Source organism: Monodon monoceros, unplaced genomic scaffold (genome assembly GCF_005190385.1).
Source record: "Monodon monoceros isolate NGI ecotype Baffin Bay Population unplaced genomic scaffold, NGI_Narwhal_1 Super_Scaffold_18, whole genome shotgun sequence".
NCBI classification, from domain to species: Eukaryota; Metazoa; Chordata; class Mammalia; order Artiodactyla; family Monodontidae; genus Monodon; species Monodon monoceros.
In genome coordinates this window covers 117561435-117570501 of record NW_021703774.1, presented here as the reverse complement: position 1 = coordinate 117570501, position 9067 = coordinate 117561435, and the positions used below count along the sequence as shown (strand labels likewise).

Below are 9067 nucleotides of genomic sequence, written 5' to 3'. Positions count from 1 at the left end.
ACCAATATCCATAATCTCTATAGTATAAGACGTACCTAGAAATATCTCCCAGCCCTTTGTATCTAGATAGTGCCAAGCAACTAATTCTAGCCAATGAAACATGAGCAGAATTGATATGTGTCAGTTCCTGGCTGAGACATTAGCCAGAAAGAAAACGGAAGAGGAGCTCTTCTTCCCTTTTCAACACATTTAGAAACCTTATTTTACAGATAGCAAATTCATAAGCTGCATGGAGACTGAATTTGTGAGAGACACCACATGGAATAGGGTCACCCTGTAAAAGTACCTAATGGGAACATCGGAATTGGAATTTATATGAACAAAAAAATAAAATTTATTGTGTTAAGCACTCTAATCTGAGGCTTGCTTCTGAGAGAAGTTAGCTTACCAAACTAATAAAGATGTCTAGAAAATTCAGAGACCTTAAAGGCAATATTCATTACATTTAAAAATTAATCAGTTATTAACAGGAAAGTTGTATCTAAGGAACACCATAAGAATAAAAAAAACCTCTCCTTTGATGTGAATTTCTCTAGCATCTTCCCTCTTTTATGTGTCAGTCTTTATTTCAAAAAAACACTTTTTTATCACTTATTATGTGCCAGGTACTAAATATATATATTCAGTCTCTACCCTCTAGGAGTTCAGAGACATAGTAAAGAGATGACACTTTAAATTACTATAAAATATGATGACAGGTACATACAAAGGGCATGGGAGAACAGAAGAACTGGTATTTCAACGTTTTTCGCAGTATCAGGGAAGCTTTCATCTGGTAGTTAATTTTTAAGCTAAAGTGTATGAACGGGAGTTTGACAGATGGCCAAGAAGGGTAGTAGATATTTCAGACAAATGGAACCATATAAAAAACCACACAGAATTCCAAAAGGCATGGCAAGTTTAAAGAATGGAAAGTAATTCAATAAGGATAAAATCTGGAGTTCTGGTGGGTGGTAAGGGGGGAAACAGAAATAGAGAGTGAAGATATGGATATCAAGATTAACAGGCTAGATTGGAGTCAAGGTTGTAAAATGACATATGTCTTACTTTAGTAAGTAAGAATTATTTATAATTTCTTTCCACAGGCCTTTAAACAAAATTCTTTTACATTTCATGAAAGATTGTACCATAACTCTTTGGTTCACTTGTCTGTCTCACAATATGAGCTCCTTAATGCTGGAGGCTCTGAAATAATAATCAACTTTGTATTTCTAATGATATACACAGTGCTCCATACATAAATATTACATATTGGTTTAAAAAATACATTTGACGACTCACATAAATAGATTTTAAAATAGTCCAAGATGATAACAGGAATTGGGGTAGAGGAAGCTTTTGAAATATGTGCCAAAGTCCTCATCAAAGGAAAATGAATACCTTAGACATCTGTATACATGAGCTAAGAAGATGGAAAGTAGGAGGGGGGAGATAGTCTTATGAAATACATTTACAGAGTACTAGTTATTTAGAAAAGAATTAAATTTAATTAAAAATTAAATACTAACAGCATGTCAAAAAACAACTGACTTTTTTTGCACCCAGAAATATTTTGGGGAGAAGAAAGTGTGGAATGAAAGGAAGAGGAGGATGGTCATCTTCTACTTGAGAAAGTTTAAAGTGATCTTATGGAGTTGTTTAAGGTCGTAGATTAGATGAGGTGTTTTAGAAAAAGAATGAACTATAAGATAAACTCGTGTAAATAGAACAGAATTTTCAGAAGATAGGAAAATGTCAGAAGCCAAGGAACGTACAGGGTGAGATAAAGTATGATCCAATGTCAATGAATCTATTCCAGCAACATCTTGACTTTTAAGGAATCTATCATTTTGAAACCAACTGCATGGCATATTATATCAAATATTGCCTTTGATCAATGTAACAATTTTGAGAGCTTAAATATTAATTGGGTCCATGATCCTCAACTATGTATTTTGTGTGACTGAGGGAGATGTTTCACATTAGTCCTGTGGTTTGCTTACACACGGTCACACTGTAACTACTTTGTCTTCACCATTAAACTGGAAGGTCTTTGAAGGCAAGTCATGTACTTTGCTCATTGCTGCCTTCTTTTCAGGTGAATTAGGAAAGTTGGTGCTTTAGAATTACTGACTTCAAAAAATATTATGGGTGAAAAAAAAAACTCATTTACACTCATTTCAAGTCACCATGTCACTACCTAATGGAAAAAGTAGAAATATTTTGATAAACTCTATTGAAAGATTGAAAAGACTTACTATAGTTTCTTTTAAAGCTATCTTGTTCATCCATTTATAAATGCATTGTTGTCATTTTCTTCACAGAGAATGAAAGTTTAGCCATGTTTATGAAATGATTGCCATGAAATGGAACACTTGTTGCATTTTTTCTAAAGTGCAGGGGCATGATAAGCTAACCAGATAATTCAATTTTCCATTTTTTTTTAAACACAAGAAATGATGAATCTATTTTTTTTCAGATGTTAGAAAAAGGCCAAGTAAGTATATTTCTTTAAAAAAAAAAAAGACATGGTATTCTTATCATCAACTAATGTCACAAAGACTGCATTTTCTTAAATTGTATAAGCCCTTAGATTCAAAAGCCTAAATAAAATGATTTATAAGAGAACTAAGTATTAATCTAGCCATGTCTTTTCACAAAGTTGAAGACTTTGCCTCATTCAGTAATAGTTCCTTTGGTTTTACTGCCTGGCCCATCAAAAACAAACAAAAGATAAATGAAAAAGACAGCCTCTAGTTTTCAAATTATTAATTTACGAGACGTGGCTAAAAGTTTTATATAAGAATTTGAGACAAAACCAAACTCTAAGTAGATTACAAACAATTGATAATGGCAGATTTTAATGAAGTTGCATAACAACTGACAATTTGTTGGAATTAGTCTTGCTTGTTATAAATGGAAACAGCTACACATTCTCTTTGTCTCTCATATAAGGGCTATAATGATATCATTTTGAACTAAGGCATGATGTGGCAAGCTCGAGCCATATGATTATAATTCAACTGCATATAATAGATATTAGCATATAATTATTAAACCAATAAACTAATTTCACTCTCATATATAAGCTTATGTTAAGACCTAATACCAAGTGTACGTGCTATGGCTAAAATAATGATTAAAAGAGGGCTGATTAAATAATTTTTTCATTACACTTTTTACACTAACTTCTATAGTTAAGTAATTCTGTAGAAATAATGCTTCTTGGTCCTTAGAAAAGGGCAATTACAATATAACTTCCTAATTAAATATTAACTCATCGGGCTTCCCTGGTGGTGCAGTGGTTGAGAGTCCGCCTGCCAATGCAGGGGACACGGAGCGGCTGAGCCCGTAAGCCATGGCCACTGAGCCTGCACGTCCAGAGCCTGTGCTCCGCAAGGGGAGAGGCCACAGCAGTGAGAGGCCCGCATACCGCAAAAAAAAAAAAAAAAAAAAAAATTGACTCATCAAACTTCAGATTTGAGAAATTATTGTTACTATTGGTAGAATATAAATAATTATTGTTGAAAGTCAAGTTTATCCATTAAGTCTTAATAAATAAATATTTATTATCTTTGTGTTGTGAATACCTATGAGAATATGAATTTTTATCTGGTCATCAAAATATTAAAATATGATTGTGTTCACTACATTTAATTGTCTTTTAGGAATCAAGTTTTTAAAGATAATTTTTTAATGAATATATAAAATGTTGACATTTTTTGAGGTATAGCATAAATTAAAGTAATCATTATCTTGATCAAGACTCAGAATATTTCTAGTACCTCAAAATGTTTCCTGGTATCCTGGTATCCTACTAATCACTCACTCACCGGCAAAGGAATCTACTGTACTGACTTCTTTTACAATAGATTAGTTTTTCTTATTCTAGAACCTCCTACAAATCGAATTATATGATATATACTCTTTTATATGTGGTCTCTTTTGTTCAATATAATGTCTATGAGATTCACCTTGTTGTTACATGTGGTGGTAATTTATTCATTTCATTGGTCCATAGTGTTCCATTTTATTAATATACTATACTTTGTCAATTTTGCTGGCATTGGACATTTGTTATTTGCAATTTATTTACGTCTACTAAGAAAAAAGTAGTCTTGAATGTTCTTGTACATGTTTTTGGTGGACAAATGCACCGGAAATAAGTCTGGCAGTGTAATTTCTGGGCCATAGGATAAACATATGATTCACTGTTTTAGGTATTGGAAGGCAATTTTCCAAAGTAGTTTTGCCAACTTATGCTCCCACCACCAACATATAAAAATTTCACTTACACCATCCTCATGTCATTTCTTGACATTATCAGTCTTCTTAATTTTAGTCATTCTACTAAAAGTGTAGTGATATCCCATTTACAGGTATTTTTATAAATACAAAATAAGCAAATAAGATACACCTCAGAAAAATGACAATTTATGTTTTGCTAATACAATGACTATTTCAAAAATAGCCTGATTAGAACAAGCAGCAAATTAATAAACTATAATATTATTTACATTTCAGAGGCAAACACAAAGTGTTTCCTGTTGGGATTTTAAGGGACAATACATAGTATTTTTTCCCTTCTTAATCAAAACAGCTTGAGAGCTAAGACCCAAATATAGACAGATGGAGAAGAAATTACCATCTTTTCTATATTGCTAAAGCTATTTGGAGACTATGGCTCTAGATCTGCAACCATCACCCCCGTCTTAATTAATGCAGTTGCACACAGTGGCACAGATAACACAGATACCCCTAAGACAAAAGCTGTCCTCTTATGTTGCCTGCATGAAAGGAAACAGATCAAATACACCCACACTCTGAATTGCAGATTCAGAGGTCTTGAAAGAGAAAAAAACGGGAGGAATGAAGTGAACATGTCCTTTTCTTCAAGTTTAACAATTAGACCACCCTGCAGAAGTGGGGAGAGGAATGAGTTGAGAGTGTTGAGGTGTTCTAGGAGGTTTATCATACATAAAGTCTCACCACATGGCAATACGAAGTCAGAAATTTCTTCCACTGGCCCTTTCCTAAAAGGGTTGCTTCTCATTTCATAGCATTATTATTAAGAATACTATCTGTATTACTCAAATATGTCTTTATGTCCTTTACCTCTAAAAAAGATAAGCCTATTCAAGATAGTCATTTTTCAAATTAGCCAGCTGAACATTATACCCACACCTATTCTTCCAGAAGATCAGAGGTTTACTATTTGAAGAGATTTTTTCAGAGACAATGTGGAACCAAGGGCAACAACAGACTCAGTTGGTGGAGAGATGCAATATTGAAAACAGCAGAATTAAGTAAAAGAATACCTACTGAATAATGAGACCATTAGACCTCATTCAACAAACAGTAAGTTAGCATTCTACCTCTAATATAGAAGAAAGATGGTTCTTACCTAGGAAAATAAGGACCCAAGAAAAGAGTAAAGACCTACCGCCATTTCACTTTGTAATGAATCCTGCAAATCAAGGAGTCCAGCCCATATAAACTGAGCTTTCCATTAGATTTTTATTTATTCTGTCAATATCTGTCTTTTATTCTATTTACATTTAATGGAATTAGTGATATGATTGCATTTATGTTTATTATTTGTTGCCTGTTTTTCCCTTCTGTACTTTTTCCTCTTTTCCTGTCTTCTTTTAAGATAAATAACTTTTTTTTTTTTTTTAAGAATTTCATTATAATTGTTACGGCTCTTGTAGAATTTGTCTAGCAGGTTTTCTGGTTCCCACCAGAAAACTTCCTAAAAAAAAAACAAAGAATTTCATTATAATTTATCTATTGGCTGTTTTGTTAAAACATTTTGCATTATTTTTTCTTTAGTGTTTGCTCTAGGGTTACAACTTTTCACAGTCTACTTGAGTTGATATTTCACTGCTTAATGCAAATTGCAAGAATTTCACAAACAGTTCCATTTACTACTCCCCACATCATTTATGCTATAGTTTTCATTTATATCTACATATGTTTTAAACTGCTTAATATAAGTTATATACTTTATTTAAACAGTCATATGTATTTTAAATTAAGATAAATATTTTCTATTTATAAGTATAAATATAATTTTAAATTCATACGTATAACTTTATATCCATAATTATAATTTCTGGAGCACTTCATTTCTTTCTGAAGGTATGTACTTCCATCTAGAATCATATTCCTTTAGATAAAATAATTCCCTTTTAATGCAAGTTTGCTGGAAATTCATTTTCTTAGGTTTGTTTATTTAAATATGCCTTATTATGCTTTTACAGTTAAAGAATATTATCTTCAAATATAGACTTTTTTCTATTTTAGCCCTCAAGATGTTCCACTGTCAAGATCAGTTCCACTACCTTGACCTCCATTGATTCTGACAAGAAATACATGGCTTTGAAATTGTTGTCCCCTGTTCTAATGTATGCTTTTCCTCTGCTTTCAAGATTTTGTCTTTTTCTTTGATTGTCTTTCTTTGACTAACATGTAATTTACTTTATATTTATTATGCTTTAGAGCCAGTGACCTTTTGAATCTGTAAATCTATGACCTTTACTAAATTTAGGAAATTTTTGGCAATTGTTTTTTCAAATAGTTTTTCTGTTCCTTTTTTCCTTCCTCTGATTCTGGGGCTTCAAATGCTTATATATTAGAAATTTTGATATTACTAGATACTTTATGCTCTATTCATTTATGGGGTCAATATTTTTTTTCTGTGTTCTTCAAATTAGATTATTTAATTTATATTTCTTCTGTTAAGCCTATCCAGGTATTTTTTATTTCATTTACTTTTCAATTGTGGAATTTCAAATTGAATCTTCTTTATAGTTTCTTTATAGTTTCTATAGAGATTTCATATTTGTTCCTTGATTTTAAGTATGCTTTGCTTTATAACATTGAATGCAATAATAATAACTTCTTTAAAGTGCTTTTCTCTTAGATTTGCCATCTAGTGGTTGGTCTTTATTGATTACCTTTTGTTTGGAAGATTGGTTGTATTTATTATTTCTTAATAAATCTAGTAATTTTGTGATTATGTCCTGGACATGGTGAATGTTGTGTTGAAGAAGCTCTGGATTCTTTTCTATTCCTCTGAGTAATGTTGTTGTTGTTGTTGTTGTTTTCTTTTAGAATACAATTAACTTAGACAGACTCATATTACAAATTTGGTCTCTATTTACCTATTTTAACCTTTTCTGGGCTGCTTGGAGTCCTTTTTATGCATGCATAGATCAGAAAAAAAAAAAAAAGGAAAAATACAGTAAGAATGTGAGAACTTCTTCACTCAAAGCCTTTCTTTTCTGTCAAATGTAAATGTCCCTCCAGTTTCTCTATGATTTTGCTGTGGGAGGAATGGTCTAAATAGAGCTACTTGGTAACATTTGGACATTTCCAAGCCAGTAAGATTTTTAGTAATTTGCCTCTTAATTGTATCCAATTGAGAATCAGGGATCATGAAACTTTTGAAAAAAAACATTCCACACGAAAGGCATGAAACAAATGCATAAATAAACAAATTAATTAACAATTAGTAAAATAATAGGTAAACAGCTTTGGGCTTCCCTGGTGGCACAGTAGTTGAGAATCCGTCTGCCAATGCAGGGGACACAGGTTCGAACCCTAGTCTGGGAAGATCCCACATGCTGTGGAGCAACTAAGCCCATGCACCACAACTACTGAGCCTGCACTCTAGATCCCATGAGCCACAACTACTGAGCCCATGTGCCACGTCTACTGAGGCCCACGCACCTAGTGTCCTTGCTCTGCAACAAGAGAAGCCCCCGTCCTCCACAATTAGAGAAAGCCCATATGCAGCGAGGACTCAAGGCAGCCAAAAATTAATTAATTAATTAATTAATTTTTAAAAATGTAAACAGCTTAGAAAAAAATTAAACAAGGCAGGGATAAGAATAAAATTTCCAAAATTTATAATTAATATCCACAGAGATATAAGAGAAGGTACTGTATCCAATCATTTTAACAAATATTAACTGAAAGATGATGACAAGTATTCTTCTAAGTCAGTGAACATAATAGACCAGTATTCTTCCCTCATGGAATTTACATTTTGTTGGGCAAGGCAGACCATAAATAAGATAATTAATATTGAATATTAAAAGATACTAATTACTGACCATTGAGATTATCAAAAAATAGGCCATTGACAACTTGACAAGAGCAGTGGTAACAAGTGCACAAAGTGACCTATTAGCAATAAAGACCAAATTTGCATGGGTTTAAGGGACAATGAGATAAGGGAAAATGGAGCAATGAGTGTAGACAATTTTTCCAAGATGTTTTTCTGTAAAGGCAGGGAAAATGAGCAGTCAGGTGGAGGAGAAAGTAGGGTTAAGCCAGAGTTTTTAAGATGGGATAAATTATAGTGTGATAATACATTGATAATAATATTCCTGTAGAGAATGAAAAGTTGATATAGGCAAAAGACTGGAGAATTGCCAGAATGGTATCTTTGAGTATGTGAGAGGATATTGGAGTCTTTGATAGAAGCATGGTTAATTCATCCATAGCACAGATGAGAGGCAAAACAGATGGGACCAGATTGTAGTATCTGAGTAAATGTGGTGCTAAGTATGAGTTTGTAAAAATCTTTAAATTAAAAAAAAAATATCCTCAGTGAAAAAGGAAACAAAGTCTTCAGCTGAGCATGAGCATGAGAGCATCTTGGAAATTTGTGTAAGGGACTGAAGAATTCATTCATCATCTATGAGAAAAAGTGAATGGATTACGATGTATCTAGTGTGATTTCAGGGCAGTGTTAAGGACCTGGTAATACATAGGATATAATGGAAGAGGAATATTCAGAGAAAGGAAATTCTTAGAAATTAACATGATATAATAGGAAAAAGGAAAAATTCAATTGCAGGACTAGAAAGAAAGTTGAGGAGATTTCTCAAAATATGAAGCAAATAAATAGTTATAAAATAGGAAGAAAAACATTACAAAGGTAGAAGAGGTCAAATATCTAAATAATAGAAGTTCCAAACAGAAAGAAATGGAAAACATAGAGATGGGAATTATTAAAGATAAATAATACTAGAAGATGTCCCAGAGATTAAACATTTGTTTCCAGTCTTGAAAAGTA

The 9067-nt window shown here is 32.5% G+C and overlaps 1 non-coding gene across 1 annotated transcript; it reads left to right on the top strand.

Annotated features, from left to right (window-relative positions):
- Positions 1-5670: 5670 nt before the first annotated feature.
- On the top strand, positions 5671-5732 carry LOC114900111. The gene has a single exon (XR_003794731.1). It is a non-coding gene; the product is annotated as a U7 small nuclear RNA (small nuclear RNA).
- The last annotated feature ends 3335 nt before the right edge of the window (positions 5733-9067 follow it).